Genomic DNA, 20,670 nt, shown 5'->3' on the forward strand with positions numbered 1-20,670 from the left:
GATAGTAAACACCAATCAGAAAGTATTGAAAGTATTACGTCACGCCAAACGTAATGTAAACAACATTATATTTTAATAGAACGAAGCAGGTTGCTTGATTACAAAAGCTTAAACTTGCATACACACAAATGATTGTATGCCAAGTCGTGATGTCATTCATGTCATTCAAGATGCCATGACACTCTACATTGTTTTCGAATTTTTGAATTGGTTTTTGAAAATGCAAAGTCCATAATGTAAATAATGTTGTTATACTCTGTATATATGCTAAGTTTAGTCCCAAGTTTGTAACGCCTTGAAATATTGATGCAACGAACAAATTTTTGGTATAGGTGTTTATAAAATCACCTAATTAGTCAATTTCTGGCTGTCTGTCCATCTGTCCGCCTGCCCGTCTGTCTGTGGACACGACAACTCAAAAACGAAATGAGATATCAAGCTTAAATTTTTATTTTAATTTTAATGAGGCTAAATTTGTAAATGAATAACATAGGTACATTGAGCCTTGGGCCCGCAGGACCCATCTTGTAAACCGTTAGAGAAAAAGTTTAAATGTAAAAAATGATCCTTATAAGAAAATGAAGAACTTTTGTTTCAAATATTTTTTCGTATACGTCACTGTTTATCCGTTAGGGCGAAAATTAGGGCAAAACTTTGGTGTCTATTTTCTCTAAAACTATAAATGACTAGCAGTACCCTTTCACGCTTCGCTATTGCACATTATGATTGTATGGAAATAAATGAGAAGTCTAACGGATCGTAAATTTTATAAAATTTGGCAACTTCCCGGTAAAAGAGTTCAGATTGTTCATCCCTACTTCCATTCCACTCCCATATCTCCATGCGTTGGGGGGTTATAGTTATGTAGGTAATGTACACGTCATGCTCTTTTATTCGATACCTTACTTGGGTATATTTGAAAATAATCGAGTGTTTATCCCCACTTCCCCTTCCATATCCCACTTGCGTCGAGGGTAAAAATAGATAAAACCATCCTCTAAGCGGGTTGCATATCGTGTAAAAATTTGAACTGAATCGATGCAGAACTTTTTGAGTTTTTGAAGCGTACACAAACCAACATAATGTATATATATATATATATATATATATATATATATATATATATATATATATATATATATATATATATATATAGAGTTAAAAATTTGTAGGTAGCTTCAACTAGTTAGTGGTCTTGTGAAATATTTTCGCAAAACGAAAAAAAATTATAGAAAATACTTTCGAAATTTTTTAAAATCAAATAAATGGCTGCTTAAAGGTCGCCATAATTGTGTTGGTTTTATAAACGCTTATAATTTATAAACAAAATTGCAAACACTGATATTAAACACTTTCTATACAGAGTACTTAAACAATTAACTCAGTCCATTGTTTCTTTTCATTTGTTTTAAATAATACTATTTTGTCATACTATGGTAACTCCCTGAAATAAAACTCATGGACGAAGCGAATACTATAACAGCAGCTACAGTACAGACATGGCCAATTGAGTAGAAGCAGTATTTTATACTATTTTATGTTATATATGCAGCTGCTCTAAGACAGTTTTGTTAATAGCATAGTAGTAAAGGTAGCGTGTACATAACACAGACCAATAATACAAAATAATAACAATACATACACAACAGCAACAGTTACTGAGTTACTGACTGGTGTGTGTTGTATCGTATGTTTTTATTTAAAAATAAATAATATTTCAAAAATATTATTTTTGTTTTTTTGGTTTTTATTTTTTGTATTAAAAGCTGCCTTATAGACTATGCAACAACAGAAATATTATCAAAAAATATTAATTCTTTTAAATTTAACCTAAAGTGTGTTTTGTTTATTAATTTTTTTATTTAAAAAAAAAGTTTAATTATTTTTTTATTTTGTAAACTAACAGTGATAGAAAGTACAGTAATTACTTGATTTGTGAAAGTTTTATATGTTATTTAATTATTATTGATGAAATTGGTGTTCTGATTTATTTATTTTGATCAGTTTTTTTTTGTTCTCTTGTGTGTTTTGACCTTGATAAGTGCAACAAATTAAATTTTGATTGTTTTGCTTCTAATTCAAATCTTATTGTAAGTACAATAGTTTTTTTTTTTATGTAATGTATTTTTAAAAGGAATTCATTGTCCATTTTAAGTATGGTTAATTAAAACAAACAAGTTTTTGCAATAAGTTAATTAGATGCCGCAAAAGAAGTTTCGAGATTTAATTAAAAATCCAATTCAATTAGGTACAAGTTTTTTCTTTTCTTTTGCTATAGTTGTAAAAGGTGAATAGCCCCCAGAATATAGTTTGAAAAAATTCTTATATAAATAAATTGTATTACTTACATCATTTTAAAACGGTTCCAATGAAGTTTTTTTTTGCAACAACTTTAGTTCTTTGTAAAAGTTCTTAGTGTATAATTAAGTAAATTTCAAGTTTTATAGTTTGAAGGCTCATAAAATTATGAAAGGTACTTGTAAATTTGAAACATAACCTAAGTTGGTATGTGTCCTTGAAAGGGAATTTAAGGATTAAAATATGAAGGTATTTGATGAAAGTATATGTAAATAAAAAAACTTTTAGTACTTCATATTGTAGTCATTTTATGAACAAAGTTTTTCCCGTGCTCAAAGCTAACTTTTACATAATTGATGATTGTGACAGTCGGACATATTAATATAAAAAATAACTTAAATAAATAAAAAAACCCGACTGCGTTAAATACAAACTGAAGAGAAAAAAAAACAAGTCCAGCAGTTTACATAGCGACTTTAACAGCCGGGACACATTCTTGGAAAGATTAGAACCGGTGTAAACTTTAATGGGTCCCGACTGTTAAAGTTGCTATGTAAACTGCTGGACTTGGTATTTTATTTTCAGTTTATATTTAACGCAGTCGGATTTTCTTGATTTTTGTCATTATTTTTTTTATTTAACCTTTTTAGTTAGGATTTATAAATACTTATTCCAACGATACCCCACTTACCATAGTTTTTCCACTTTCATTTTCAGCCTATGAATGTATGTTTTATCTTTTTTAGCGCTCTAGACGCGTGTGTCGATTATAACGTTAATCGATGCCTATTTAATACTTATTCAATGATATTTGACATAGTTTGTCGACTTTCATTTTTTTCTTTTTCACAATATGGAATCTAGTGATCGCCATATTGAATTTTCATAACTGCCATATCTTCAGTAGCACTCGCAAAGTTAAGACACATCGATTGACGTATATATATATATATACGTCAATCGATGTGTCTTAACTTTGCGAGTGCTACTGAAGATATGGCAGTTATGAAAATTCAATATGGCGATCACTAGATTCCATATTGTGAAAAAGAAAAAAATGAAAGTCGACAAACTATGTCAAATATCATTGAATAAGTATTAAATAGGCATCCATTAACGTTATATATATATATATATATATATATACTGATAAACACATTACCACTCCTTTGCGTCGCGCACTCGGGTAAAAATTTGGCATTAATGATCATTATAAGTTTTTTTTTCCTTGTCTTCAGAAATATATTCTAGCACAATGATCAACATTGAAACGTGTCAATTGATTCAAAAATAAACTAAACTCCTAACTCGAAAAATTTTATTGCTTAATTATCAATAAATATCCGTGCTTCAAAACTGAACTACAAAATAAACACTTCCTGAATTTTATAACTTTCACCCTTGGTTTAACATTCTCCAAGGCCTAGAGTCAGGTTAAATTTTGTCAACTCATTTTATTAAAAATTAATTAAAACAAATTATCAAAACTACCGATTTTATAGATGTCCTCATAAAAAACAATCCAGTGAATTTAAATCAGGAGAACGTGGTGGCTAATTTACGGGGCACGTTCTCCTGATTTTAGTCCATTAGATTATTTTTTATGGGGATATCTTAAGTCGGTGGTTTACTGGATATCACTAGAAAATATTAGACAATAAAGTTATGGATTGTACTTAAAAACTTACCAAAAATCGTTGTGAATAATTAAATGCTATTTCAAAAATATCTGAATCAAATGAAAATAATTTTTCGAAGCTTAATTTTTGTCTTAATCTGGCTGCTACTAATGATTAAAATTGCAAATTGGGAGTAAACCATGAAAATAATCGATGTTTATGAAGAGGACTTTTTTATTGTCTGCTAGCTTTAGTTCCAATTTAAAGGAGTCCCGAAAAATAGCTTTGCACAACTTTAAAATCTTAATATGCTCAGAAAACTTTCTTAAGTAGGTATACGATTAATAAAATAAAATCAAAATCGATAGGGAAAAAAATCATTAGGTTTTAATCACAAATTATTAATGGTTTTTCGACCTCATCTCCGCGGATCCCGATATTCCAGGAGTCCCTAAAATAGGAGTTGAACGTTGCATCAAATCAGGTATGTTTGTTTCTTTGATATGTTGTTCGCAATGTAAAGGCAATGTTAACTCCAAGTTTTCGACTCCGGTATACGACCAGATCATGCCGAAAAATAAGAAATTTTTACTTTATTTCGATTTTTCCTGATTTTGACCTGGAAGAAGGATTTCTGATTTTTATTTTTAAAGAAGGTTAAATTTGCAATCATTTAAAATCAAGCCGTTTTTTATACGACTGGCAGTTTCGGAAATACAGCTTTTCCAAGTTTGTCTATTTCTTCCAGTTACACGATTTTAGGCAAAATTACATCATACATTCGAGTTCGGTTGCAATAACTGAAGTTTAAATAGGGACAATTGAAAAATAAAAAATATTCTGAAACTATAACAAATTTTTCTCATATATAATTTTTCGATAAGGGCTGGCTTTCAACTTACTAATACCGGACCGGAAAAATGATAAAACTTAATACTTACAATCGTGCTAGCTTCGTTGATATATAACGCATAAAACGTATTTTTATGAGCGTAAAATTAAAATATAGACTTATATACCTTTATAATGAATACCTTAAATATAAATTTATTGGCCAATCTACGGGTCAAAATACGTCGAAATACACTCCTTGTTCGGTGATACCTGTAAATGCATATGAAACCCACTGAGCGCCTACATTACATTTACTTAAATTGAGGTATGTTAAATGATTATTAATTGAACGTATAATGAAATCAAATTCGAATCTCAAAAATGAACACCTGCCCCCAAAAATATTACAAATATGTGGCTACTATGAAATATAATCTAATATTTGAAACCACAATACGATTGTGTTATTAAAACTTTATAGATTCATTGTCTTTGTTTCACATGCACAGGATATCGTACCTAACTCAAAGGCATTTTAAATTATTTACTTATATAAATAAATGCTAATCGATTTAAGTATCAAATCCATTAACTTTGTCTGTAAGCCAAAATTTTATCATCTTGAAAGAGGGTATTCTTTTTTTTATATCCGGTGTAAATTGACGAATTATGTTTCGTGTTGGTATTAGATAACAATCAGTCAAAATAAATAATCATTGATACAAATCGGCTGTGTTTTTATGATCTTCAATTTACATATTTATATATGATTGTGGTTAATGACCCAAAAAATTATAAAATACCTGAATATTGGAAAAACAAGATTTAATCAAGATATAGATTACAAAGAAGATAGTCAGTCATTAGAAACTTAAAACTTGGGAATAACTGTGTTTTTTTATTTAATTTTTGTAATTAATTATAGTATGAGTAATTAAAACTTCGTAACTTGTAAATGGAAATTATTTACGTGGGTATTAAAAACTATTATCTCTATCTTCTCTATCTCTATATATTATAAATGTGAAAGTAAGCATGTTTGTTTGTATGTTTGTTGCGCTTTCACACTCAAACTAGCGAATGGTTCTTAATGAAACTGTTCAGCAATATAGCTCATATATCAGAATAACACATGAACTATAATTTATAAAGATATATAAAAAATTAAATTTAATTTAAAATTTACCATTTTATAAATTTTTACAGAAATCTTTATTTTATGGTTCAAAATGATGATTATAGATGGAGCAGATCTCTGATCATCATTTTGAACCATAAATTAAAGAATTCTGTAAAAATTTAAAATAGTTAATGTCAAACAAATCATGGGCAACTATTCTGATATACTCAATGAATAATGACTATTTTCAATTAATAAAATTCAAATCTGTGTATATTAAGAGAGGGTGGAGGCTATAAAGCGGTGGTTTTTACTTTTAAGCCCAATGAAGCGGGCGGGTATCAATCTAGTCAATAATAAAACACACAATTGTTAATTGTTGAATTACCCTGTATAGCAAATATTTAAAGCCATTGCTTTATAAAGTAGAAGAGTTTAAAAAACCAACAAAATTATGCCATCTATTTGTCTTCGAATTTATTAATTTTCGAAAGTATTCTTAGAATCGAGATTACTAAATGAAGCTATCTGCAAACTTTCAACTCTCTATCTTTTATAGTTTTCTAGAAAATAAACACCAAAATTTTATCGTAATTTACGCCCTCACGACTTAACAATTATGTTTACGACAAAATATTTCAAACAAAAGTTGTTTATTTATTTTTTATAAGGAACATATTTTTCATTTAATTGTTTATAAGGAACAAATTTTACTTTTGTTCTATCTCTAACGGCTTACAAGTTGAACTCAAGACGCAACTGACCTATGTTATTACTCTTTTACAAATTCAAATTCAGTTTTAAATCCTGAATGCGCTATAAAAATTTTAGCTTAATTTCTCTTTTCGTTTTTGAGTTATTGTGCTCAGGGGTGGACTGATAGAAAAGAACTAATTAAGTGATTTTATGAACACCTTTACCAAAATTTTGTTCGTCAATATTTCTAAACGTTATAAACTTGAAACTCAAATCAGTATACCTTAATCGTACCATCAATATTTCTAGGCGTTAAAAACTTGGGACTCAAATTAGCATACCTTGATCAACAAATCCATATTTTTAAACGTTTTAACTTGCGACTCGAACTATAGTATATCTTGAAATATATTTCATATATACAGAGTATGCAAACATAGTATATTAAGTTTAGTCCCAAGTTTGTAACGCTTAAAAATAATGATGCTAGGAAAAAAATTTTGTCATAGGTGTTCATAAAATCACCTAATTAGTCCATTTCCGTTTGTCCGTCCGTCCGTCCGTGCGTCTGTGGACACGTTAACTCAAAAACGAAAAAAGATATCGAGTTGAAATTTTTACAGCGTACTCAGGACGTAAAAAGTGAAGTCAAGTTCGTAAATGAGCATCGTAGGTCAACTGGGTCTTGGTCCGTAGGACCCATCTTGTAAACCATTAGAGATAGAACAAAAGTTTAAATATAAAAAATGTTCCTTATCAAAAATTAAACAACTTTTGTTTGAACCATTTTTTCGTAATCACTGTTTACCCGTGATGGGCGCCAATTAGGCGGAAATTTTATAATATGTACTATACTTGATTATCAGTTATGTATGTGTCACATGTATGTATGTGTAATGTGATAAAGAAATCAACACTGACTATGTATGGTATTTCAACAATTAACTCAGTCAATTGTTTGTTTTCACTTGTTACTGTGTTGGGTTTCGAACGCAGGTTTTTTAAAAGGCACAATAAATTAAACAAAAATTTTTATGATTTAATTTTTCGTTAAATAGTTATTTAAATCTTGTAGCAGATGTTATCTTTCTTTATCGATAAACAAAGATCCACACTTGATCGATTTTTTAATAGTTTTGGTTTTTAAAAAACATAATATATGTAATTAGATACGTTAAAATGATACAGTTAAGTTAGGTTTAGGTATAGATAACTTTATGGTTTTTAAAATGAAATGAGACTTTTTATAAAATAAAAATCACCGCAATGTATTAAATGTAACTTATTGATCGATGTGACCTTTTTGGCTTTGGCTAGTATGGTATTGTATTGTTTGTTATACAGTAAACCTATTATATATACATTTACATTTCTTTTTTATTTATAATCAATTTTTATTCATTAGTTACTTATGAACTAAATTCTAAACAATCATTTAAACATCAAATAATACTACAATTGTTTCGTTTTTTGTGCTCTATACAAATTTTATTGTTAAATTTTAACTATTATTGATTCTGTGTAAAGGCTGATCTATAATATTTTGGAGTCTTGAACCGACTACAACACTGATTTTCTTTCTTTAAATCGAAAGAAGGCGGGTATAAACAAGTTTTGTTGGTACTTTGTACTTTCTTTGCATTTCTATAAACGTCTAGAAAAAGTTTCAAATTCGAACAGTGCAAACATCGTTTCGTACTCCAACAACCCAGGAAATTAAAGGTTTTCCTGGTTTGTTGGTCCAAAATAAAGATCCGGAATATATAGATCAGCCTTTACACCAGGCATGGGCGAGTTATTTTAAGTCAAAGTCACCATCGTTATAACTTTATTGTGTCCATAAACTTTACTGTGTATCTCTATCCAAGTCCGCATTGCTCATAGAGGAGGAACCGAGACGGGTATACGACTTTTTTACCTATCTCAGCTTCTCTAATAGTAATGATATAGGTAGAACAAAAATGTTGTCTCTCTGTCTTACTCGTATTATTGCTTGACACTGGTTAGGTTGTCGCTGTCTTGCTCGTTATTTAGATACAGAAGTGTAAGGGACTTTTCTGAGTCACATTTGCCCATGCCTGCATAGTTAACAAATTTTTTGGAGAAACTTATTTTCGCGACCTTTGATCTTGAATAATTTTTTTTGTGCACATAATTTTACAACGGAGTTTCATAAGTCATTTCTTGCATCCGAATAAAGATGGTCCCGATAAAAAAAACTTCAGTTTGATTTTTTAAACCGATCGGCGGTTTTTTTATCTTATTTTTCTGGGCTACCAAATATGACTTATATAAAATTTACCTGTCCCTTCTTGAAGAATTTATTTCTAAATTCACCCAAGCCCTCTTAAAATTTATGACCTCAAATTTAGATAGTTTTTTTAGTGTTTGACAAAATACGAAATTAGAATATTTGGCATAAAATTATAATTTTTCATAAGAAAATTGCATGAAAATATTGCTTTATTTATAAATCGTTTTAAAAAAAATATGAATAAAATTTGATGAGTCAATACTACAATAATAATTTTGTTTGATGTTGTGACGTAATGATTTACCATCATTTATCAAAATATGATTTATGACTTCAACAAATCGCTCCCACGCCACTCAATATCACTCAGAATTGATTTAAAAATAACTTTTCCTTTATTTGGAAAAATAGCTTAAATAAATAAGTATTTGAAATGTTAGGTATTAGCTGTGTGGCAGGCTAAAAATAAAAAGTAAAACATGCCTGATTTAAAGATAGACTTAGCTGAATTTGTCATTGAATGAAAAGACAAAAAAATACTGTACCATATTTGCTTCTTGAGTCTATTTTACGTTGTTAGATGGGAATTTTTTTTGCATATAATTTTTTTGTGCCAAAAGATCTTAAATTTTTGATAATTACTTAATTACAATTACTATAAAATAAGAATGTATATCGATAACTTTAGTAGTTTTTTCGTAATGCTCGATACAAATATAAAATGGATGAAGATTTTATTTGGGTAGATTAGCGACGAATCGGCAGTCATTGTCAAAATGGAAATAAAATCATTAAGGATGTACCAGCGCTAGGACTATTTTGGATAAAAGGCTTGATTTTTTTGATATGAAGTTAAGTCTAAATCAATCCTGAAAATTTTATTGCGGGTTGCTCGATTATTTAGATGGATGATATTTAACGGTAGATGGATGATATGTTTTCACAGGTTTCTCCAAAACTAATCGGTGGAAATTAAAAAAAAAAACTATTTAAATTAAATTTAAAAAAATATATTTTCAATTTTGAATTATGTTATAACTTGACAATATAAGATGAAAAGTAAGAATACAATTTTTCGATATCTCGAGTAATTTTCAAAATATCGAAAATAGAAAATTTTGTTTAATTATTTAGCTTTCGATATTTCGAAAACCAAGGAAGATTGTATCTTTTTTTCGTCTACATTCATGAAGTTATAACAAGTCCAGTAAGTAGGAAATGAGGTATAAATAATTTCAACCACAAGTCTGAACAAGCCTTGGCGCTCGTACTACTTTAAGCAACAAATTCGTAAAAATAAAAATCACTTGTCATTTCAACTATAATTTGATATTCATAATGTGACGTATACGGAACACTTACGCACTAGGTCAACACGGTTGGTAGCTCTATAATTTTGTATAAAATTTTTTCTTTCTAGAAATTTTTTTTTTTGGTTTCGTATTAACATTATGAAAAACTTTTTCCACTTAATGGTGGAAAATTACCATTATTACTTTTAAATTCATTCTTGTGTGAAACGTATGTTTTTTACATGATAATAAAATATTTTCGTACGGACTAATGTACAGTGGAACCTCGATAATTCGACCTGACTAAGTCGTAGTCCTCAGTAAATCGAAAAAAAATTGCAATTCCCTCGAACCTTTAAATACGCGATAATTCAAATAATTTGATAATATTGATAGTACATGTTTATACTCTGTAAATCGAATTTCAAAATCCAGACTCCCTCAAGTCGAAAACTCAGTAAATCTCGAACTAAAGTCGAAAATTCAGTAACTTGAAATTTTTTGAAATTCACTTGAAGTTTGAGTTATCGAAGTTTCACTATATTTGTGTTCCATTTAAGGTATTTCTAACGGAAAAAATATAGTTTTCAACGACATAAAGCTGTTAGTAAATTTATTAGGACCATTTTTTTTAATTTTTATTATTTATAAAATACGGAAAAGTTTTGCCCACTTAATGATGGAAAATTGACGTCATTACTTTCAAAAATATTTCATTGTGTGGAAAATATAATTTAATTTTACATGAGAATAAAATATTTTCACCTTAAGAGGTCGCATTTTAAATCAAAAAAGAGGTGAATAGGTTCGTTTTGTATTTATAATAATTTACATATGGCGACATAATTAATAACCGTGTAAAATATTAAAATATATCTTTTTTTAAATATATTTTGTTTATTTTAATTTTTATAATTTTGTATTCAATTAACATTCAAATCACTTTGATTTCTAGGTTTTTTAAAGAATTTAATTAACATTTTTTAATAATTAATTATATTTTATAAACAATTAATTTACCAGATCAGATCAGATCACACTCAAGCAGGTGAGGAGAGTGTGAATAATAAATTTTGACTTTTGAAGGATTTTTAACCACTCCTTTGTGTTCGAGTTTCTATAAACGGATTTGTTGAGTGAAAATAAATATGGGTGCGTTTAATAACAATAGAGCTGTCCAGCAAATTTTTATTTAAATTCATTAAAAATAATTCAATAAAAAGTGTAAAAAAAGCGTAAGGATGTACGAGCGTCAGGGCAATTTTGGATAAAAAGTTTGATTTTCTTTTATATGAAGTTCGACTAAGTCTCAATCAATTCTGAAAATTTTATGTTGAGGGGGGGTTGCCCGATTATTTAAATAAATAAATGACTTCAAAAGTAGGCATATTTAACATTGGCCTTATTGGATACGGTAGATGGATGATATGTTTTCATAGATTTCTTAAAAACCAGTCGGAGAAAATTAAAAAAAAAAAAACTATTTAAATTAAAGTTAAAAGCTTAATAAATTATTGAAAAAAAAAAAACTTTTGTGGCCGATTATTAAAGATGTATGAGCACACTAATGGGGACACAAATTTAAAAAAAAAATTACTTTAAATTTCAATGGTGAGTTATTTTATAACTTGATAATATAAGACGCAAAGTTAGAAAATTTTTTCGATATTTGGAGTAATTTTCATAATATCAAATACCTAATTTTGTTGGTGGCATCAAAATTTTTAAGCGTTACAAGCTTGGGACTAACCTAAGTATACCTTGATATATTTCATGATAGAAAATAAAGGTGTAGAACCATTTCTATAAAAATTAGAAAGAAATTTTTTGCTTTCCATAATAAAAAATAACTTACGCGCGTTGAGAGATAAATTTTTTCAAAATTAATTCTCTATCATAAAACGACACTGATTTGATTTAAGTCGATAATTGAAAATAAAATTATGGTAATTATCAAACAGGAAATTGTTGTCAATTATTACAAATACTGATAATTAAAAACTGATAGTTATGGGTACAATGTTTTTCAAAATTTGTAGGAAGTAATATCCACAATGGGGAATGATAAAATTAATTTCCTATTTAAATATTTGATCCGGAAGTTGCGATTAATTTCCAATAATGTGCACTATGTATGTGCTGACTGTTTAAAATTTAGGGTTACTTTTAAGGAAAATTAACATTGGCAGCGAGAGGTCCTTCGTAATTCAATAAAATAAGTATTTGACTTCTTAAAAATTAAAGTATGGCAAGAAAATATTGTCTTAAATCAAAGTATTTACTTGCTATCTTATGAACAACCTTTTCTGCTAGTACATTTTTTTCAGTTTATTATTTATTTCTCAACTTTAACGGTAACATATATATTTTAGAGCTAAAACAGAAAACAGGATATTTCAGGAAACTAATTTTCTGTTTTGTTTATTTTTTCACTTCATCTAATCAATGACTGGTAGTATAATTAAAGAAAAGTTGGTAGGGTGTTACTTTCTCGTAAGGCTGTCAACAAATACGGTAAAGTATGATTGAAACTTGACTATACGATAGATAATGACTTAAACTATTATAAAAAAAATTATTTTTCATTGTAACCTAATATTTTTTAATTAACATTGGCGGCGAAAGGAACCCCTTAAGTTGTAAAATATAATTTTGTAAAGCTTTGTAAGTATAAAAAAAAATTTTTTTTGCTGATATATAGAAAATGTTTAATATTGCATTAAATAATTTTTAAAATATTAAATAATATTTAAATTCTTGTTGAACGTTTTGATAATTTTCAAAGGTATTCGAAATATTTTTGTTGTTGTTGTACAGGCAAGGTCGTATTATTATTTTTTTTTAGATTAATATTCAATTTTCAAGCACATTCCGACTAGAAATTTCTATGAATATAATTTAATCAACTTTCATTGAAACTAAACATTTTTAATAATTTAAATTATGAGGGAAGCCAGAGGTGAAGTACACTTCAGACATAAAACTCTCTTTACAATGAAATTCTTTTTTATCTGTCAGCACTCACGTCAATCGTTCGGTAATCTTTAGTCACGTGATGTGAGATATGCTCACGCGTTCTGCACATGCGTAAAATATTTTGCGTGTTAAATATTCCTTAAATTTGTAAATCCATTACCTCTATATAGGTTAGGTTAGGATAGGTTAGGTTAGAGTGGCTGTCCTGGGGTGGGACACATTTAGACCACTACTCCATGAAGTTGTTTAAGAAGAGCAGGAGTGCTTTGACGTCAATGGAGCTCAGGTCGGAGAGATCGTTAAAGAAAGGCTGGCTCAAGTGAGTACACCTCCTCGTAGAAAGAACTGGGCAGTGACAATAAAGCTGAGACATCTTTCCCTTCTCTTCATCGGTGTGACAGCTCCTGCGGTAGTCATGATACATTGTTAGGCCCAGAAATTCAGCGTGCCTGCCACCTAGCCAGTGTCTTATAGAAGCCGCTATTATATTGCTAATAGAGGCCTTTGGAAGTGGTATAAGATCTTCGGAAAGCCTACGATTGTACTCAGACCATATCTGTCTTGTAGTACCACATCTAAGTTCCTCCCTCCATCTAAAATTGGCCTTTTATAAGATATTCTATTTGAGGAGCAACTTGCAGTTCGGAACGGAAATGAAACTCCCGGCTGTCTATTGATACTTGTGCCCGGCAGCATTATGCCATTTCTAGCAAGCTCGCCGGTTTCACTATTACCTGGAACGTTCCTGTGTCCAGGTACCCATACCAGGTTTACATTTATTTGTTCCGCCATCTCGTTTAACGACGTTTGGGAGTCCAGTGCTACCTTTGATCTGCTTGGCTGCCGGTGAAGATAGTTATGCGCTGCACATGAGAGTATTCAGTCTACACATGCACATACCTCATAAATAGCCATTAACTCGACTTGATACACGCTAAAGTAATCCTGTGGTAACATAACCGGTTAGGAAAAATACTAAGCTTCGTTGAGAAGTAGCCTAACGTTTCTTTCCGATTCATGCTGTACAAGATCATATACGACAGAGAATTTATTGAATTAATTAAAAATAATAAAACAAATTACATAACATTGACAGACATTTTTTTAATTGAACTAATCAATATAAAAGATGTATTATGATATCTGTTGGCATTCTTGGACTATGAGTATGTTATATAAAATGTCTGATATACGCTATAGTCCAGTACGAATCGGCGCATGAGTACAAACAACTATTCCACTAACCTCAATTTTTATTGTATGTATATATGAAATATATCAAGGTATATTAAATTTTGTCTCAAGTTTGTAAGGTTTAAAAATATTGATGATTCCAACAAAATTTTGCTATAGGCGTTAAAAAAATCACCTAATAAATCCATTTTCGGTTGTCTGCCTGTCTGCCAACACGTTAATACAAAAACGAAAAGAGATATCAAGCTGAAATTTGTATAGCGTGTTCAGGACGTAAAAAGTGAGGCCGAGTTCGTAAATGGACAACATAGGTCAATTGGGTCTTGAGTCTTGGGTCCCTTGAACCCATCTTGTAAACCGTTAGAGATAGAAAAAAAGTTTAAATGTGAAAAATATTCCTTATAAAAAAATTTAAAACTTTCGTTTGAAACATTTTTTCGTAAACATCACGTTTTAACCGCGAGAGCAGAAATGAGACCCAAAATATATTGTATGCAGGTATTATATGGTAATATCAGGTATGTGTGTGTGGCTATCTAAGAGTGGCTATGTTTCTTTACTTACATGACGTAAAAAAAAAAAAAACGATTGCGTAATCTACACTGTCTATACATGCTATTTCAAATTGTCCTAATGATGATATACATTTATTTTGCCAGGTCAGAAGTAGCTGGAATACTTTAAAACAATTTTTTTCAATAAAATTGTGAAAATTGTTTATTCTGCCTCAGGTTTTAAAGATGGTTTGGGAATTTAAAACAAAAACTGTATCTTGCAAATGTTCACCAAAACTAATAGTTTCAGAGATATTAATAATTTAAAGTTCGAAAAAATGCGAAAATGGTCACACCTTATCCTGAAAAACAATATAAGAAACCAAAAATTTTAATGTTACCAAAGTTCTTAAATATTTTTCAAACATATCTTTAAAAAGTTCCATAGCGCTTTAGCCTAATATTTTATTGCAAGCCCTTCTATTTTAATAAATAATTAAGTTGCTTGAGATCGGCTAAATTATACTCATATGTTCAGTCTCTCTTCCACTCACGCAGAGTATATATGCCAGCACTTTGAGAACTTTGGTAACATTTAAAATTTTTGGTTTCTTATATTGTTTTTCAGGATTAGGTGTGACCATTTTTGCATTTTTTTGAACTTTAAATAATAATTAATATCTCAGAAACTATTAGTTTTTGTAGAAAATTTACAAGATGCCTTTTTTGTTTTAAATTGTCGAAGTGATCTTAAAAACTTTTACCTGGGGCATTTCCGACCCGGCAACGTGTATTTATATCATCATTAGGACAATTTTAAGAGAATGTATAAAAAAATTGAGATGGAATAGTTTCTTTGTACTCATGCGCCGACTCGTACTGGACTAATAATGGCTGGGCATTTATCACTGATTAAATAGAATTGATGAATGTCATTAGTCCAAGTCAATTGTTTTGGGCCAAACAGTTGTCAATTTTAATTTTATTTAATAATTCTTGTTGGTCCTTAAAATTCATTTGTTTCAATTACCAATAATTTGTTTTGTTTATGTTCAAAATAAATTTAAATTAATAAAATAATATTCGTTGTTATGAATATTCGTTATATTGAGTAAATATTTGTTTGTATCACAAATTTATTTTTTTTTTATTACAGTAACAAATTACAGTAATACTTACAAAACATTTCACAAAAAATTGTTTATTGAGTTTGAAAATTCTTTTATCGACCGTAATTTATATCTATGAGTTGAATTAAAATTTGGTATCGTTAGTGAAATGGGTTTGCCTAAGCTCGCTGTAACTGACGAGAAGTGTTTTATGGCTTTACGTTTAACAATTGTCCATTTTACCAATTCAAATTCAGGAGTAGGATCTCTATCCCAGTTAAGTATCTAAACTATTGTGAAACCTATCAAATTTAACTAACTACTGAGGTAGAATTTTGTGTTCCGTGTAAAAAACATGGTCCGAAATGCATGATTTTTCGATTCGATGATTCTTGACATCGCTTTTATTTCCCTTTTCGGGTATTATTTCTCGAACTATGTGTCCTTATAAGGTAAGTGACCATTTCTACTTCGAAAATATGTTATGTTATAATTACATTATATTTTGAAAATGTACCCTTGTAAACTTAATACTCGTTTGGAAAATACTTGAGTATCTTTTAAAGTGTTTCGATACTAAAACGAAACTGTTACCAAAAAAATTCGATTTTGTGTGTCAATTAATGAGTAGTTAATACGCCTTCTGTGTAAATTTCAAGTCGATTCTCTGTACGCTTTACGATAAATTAATTATTAAAAACAGCCCTTTTTTCAAGGCGGTATACTTGAAGAAGTTATAAATGTCGGTTTTTTAATCAATAAGTGCTTTTAAAAATATTTTACCCTTTTCATAAAAAAACTTTTATCAGTATTCCTCAAATTTTAAGCTTTGAAGTCAGACCAAAAATAGCAGTTGTGCATAGAAATGACAAACTTTTTTTGATAAAAACTCTAACTTTTAGTTACTTAATTTCTCTTAAACCGTTCAGAGAATCGATATGAATTTTTTACAAAAGACGTATAAAAGGATTTTTAATTGATAAATAAAATTTCAAGTTTTTTTAGATCATTTTAGTTTTTCAGAATCGAAATCCCTTAAATACTTTCGTTGAAAAATTCTCCATGCATGAACATACCCACAGAACTCGGTTCAAACCGATGACTATTAGTCGCGGTAAATTAGGACGTTTAAATTGGTATATTAGGACATTTAAATCACTAGAATATAGCCTAAATCTTGAAATTTAATTATAATCAATTTGAAATCCATGAATGTTTTAAAGTGATGACATAAAAATTTGTAACATATCTAAATAACGGAGATTCAAACTTAAGAAATACCTACAAATGAAATATATTTATAATATTATCTAACTACTAAGAATGAGTCTGTCTATATGTCTGTTTGTCATTTGTTATGTTATAATGCTTTTTTTTTTATTGTTTATAATAATAAGTTGTTTAATACTTAACTGTTCTTACCAGTTTGTTTCTTAAATCCATTTTGTTTTTGTTGCAACAATCATATTGTTTATATAAGTATATTGTTTGTTCGACGTTCGATATTCGATGATAGATTTCTGTCAAACTAAAGTGTCACTTGTATATAGAGAAGCTTCTTAAAGACCAGTGGCGCCTTTTTTATAAGTTCCTGTGTTACTTATTTTACCACATCTATTACTTTTTATAGAAATTACAGTCAGTGTTTGAACCACGCAACGTGATGGTTTGAAAGTTTACGCATTCACAGCTTTCTCTATAATGGATGTTAGAAAGAAAGTGCGACAGCCGACAATTCAATTTTTATTCGATTTTAATTTAATTTTACAGTTGATAAAAAAACGTTTTCTGTAAAATTTTCATAACTTAGTTGAAGATTGCTTTTTGTCACTTTTTAAACATAAAATTCAACGAAATTAAATCGATAACAGTATATTTTTATCTCTATTAACAAGTTTTATGAATGTACGTCTTTAAAAAACTCAATTGCAAATAATTTCTGTACTCATATTTATTTTTTGAGAAAATATTCATGGAAATAAAAAAATAAAAAACCGATCTAGGTGCGACCCGAAAGGTCCAAACTACTAACTTCCCAGTGAAAAGTATAAAAAGATATGTTTTAATATTTATAATTTTTTTTTTTTCATTTTTCCGTGGATTTTTCCCATGTCCTTCGCCCTTTGCGACCCCAGCGAAGGCTTCGCCACGAGCACCCCCATGACGTTAAAAATATATAAATGATAAGTGATAATAGTGACAATTATACAATTTTTCATTTGGTACAAAAAAGGATTTTGCTCAAAACCTAATCAGGTCTAAGTTACATAATTATGCGTTAAATGAAACTAGTCCCATGTCAATATCATCATCTGTTCTCGAGATATGCGAGACGAAAATTGAACCCGACCATACATAAATACATGCATACATACATGTGCACGCATAGAGTGCCGTTGTTTTTTCAACGTGTTTTTGCCCTTACGTATTTATTAATTCATCTCGCGTGTAAATACTGCTATTACATGCTTGGCGCTATTGTTTCAATTTTTTTGCTGTTTGTAAATTTAGTTGAAAAATTTCGTTCTGGTTTTTTAATGGCATTTAATGCAAATGTAAAACAATTCGCACGGTTAATCGATAAAAGTTAAGTTGAATATTTCTTTATAAATAGAATGGTGCTAACTAGAATAGCGATGGCTTCATTTTTTTTAGACATCAATTTTCAGCCAGTCAGAAATACTAAATGATAAGCAATTTTCAGCATTAGAAAAACTTCAAAATTGAAAATATTGAACTAAAATTTTCGATCAACTTTAAGTGTATTTTCTTTCGATTAAATGCAAAATTAACATATTTTCAAATCTCATTTCCTCGAAAAGCTATCGTTTTTCGAAAAAATATTTTAAATAAAAAGTTTAATGTTTTTATGAGGATTCAATTTCTGATTAAAATGTTATTCTATCCTTTATCGTTTAGAATCTAAATTGTCTATTAAAATAACCCGAAAAACTAGGTCCAACCTGATGTCAATACTAGGTGTCCCCAATTAAACTGTACAACTTTTGTTTAAGTTATTTTTTGATTAGTTAACTAACTGGTTTTGATCCACCCTGTCTGTCTCCCTAATATTACGTGTTAAATTGTTTGTGTTTTGAAATTAAACATATTTAATTATTTAATTTTAAACAATTCGCTGTACCTAATACTTTTCCGACAAATTTAAAATTTTAATAATTTAAGCAATTTGGGGGATATGTAAATTTTTTCTATTGTAGTTCAACAGTAGTTTTATTTTATTAAATTGCGTTTTTACATTAAAAAATTAAAACAAAGCATTATAAAAACAATATCATTTAAATATTTTTATAGCCAAAAACAAAGTCTAATTATAGAGCATTCACAAAAATCGTGATCATAATTAATCATTCAATAATAAATAGATTCATTCGAATTTAATTATAAACACAAATAGTAAATAAAGAGTAATTTGCTACACAAATTTTAATCGCAAATTATATTTTTAAAAACCTGTTAACGGTGGTCTATTCGATGAACTATTAAATCAACTACCAAAATAGATTCTAGAATTCTGTTAATAGATTTAAAATTTTTGATTTTCATTTAAATTATTTAAATTAGAAGGAAAACAAAATTTTTCCTCAGCTTTGCAATCAGACCTTACAATTTCTTTTATACTGAATTTCGCCTCAATTTAAATCGTTCGAATTCAAAAGCATATAAAACATTATTATGATTTCAATTTCAAAAAGTTTAAAATGTTAAAAAAATTAAGGTAGTACGAGCATCAAGGTAATTTTCGATTTAGGGTTGAAAAATTATTTGTATTACCAGAGCCTAAATGACCGAGCGGTCGAACGCGTTAGTCTTTGACCGTTTTACTACTTAGACTTAGGTTGCGGGTTCGAATCCAGACAGAGGCAGTGTGGACTACTATAATTAATGGGGTCTGTGGAATTGATCATATTGTCGTCGCTTGGATAATAACGAAGTAACCGATTCCACTTACATAAAAAATGTAATTGTAAAAATTAATGTAATTTAAAAAATAAAGCATAAAAAATAATGATATGGGTGGCCTCGGTTATAAGGCGTACGTCAGAAAAACGGAGGTTAAACCCCATTATTATTATTTTATAATTATTTGTACCTTATTTTCAACTTTGATGATGAATATTATTTTAACTTCAGGAATGTAGACGAAAAATAAGAATAATATTTTTTGCTATCTTCCTTGGTTTTCGAAATATCGAAAGCTAAGTAATAAAACAAAATTTTCAATTTTCGATGTTTTGAAAATTACTTCGGATATCGCAAAATTGTATTAGTATTTTTCGTTTTATATTTTCAAGTTATAACATAATTCACGATCAAAATTGAAAAAATATATTTTCTTAAATTTATGTCCACACTACCGGTCTTATAATTCCTTAATTAATCGAACAAAACGGTTTTTTTTTGTTTTCAATAATTAACTTAGGTTTTAACTTTAATTTAAATAGATTTGTTTAAATTTTCACCCTCTAGTTTTGGAGAAATCTATGAAAACATATCATCCATCTACCGTTTTACCATAAAACCAATGTTAAACTGCCTAATTTAGAAATCATTTATTTATTTAAATAATCGCACAACCCCCCTAAAATTTTTAGAATTGATTTAGACTTAATCCAACTTCATTTAAACATCCTTAAAATCAAAAAATGGAATAGGGTTTATTTTTCAAAACTAATTCACATCTTAAATTTACATAGCATAGATAATTAATTTTTAAGGATGGACACTAATTGTAGTTCCAACATTCTTTTTTTTAAAGATTGACT

The sequence above is a fragment of the Chrysoperla carnea genome, chromosome 5, assembly GCF_905475395.1.
Source record: "Chrysoperla carnea chromosome 5, inChrCarn1.1, whole genome shotgun sequence".
NCBI classification, from domain to species: Eukaryota; Metazoa; Arthropoda; class Insecta; order Neuroptera; family Chrysopidae; genus Chrysoperla; species Chrysoperla carnea.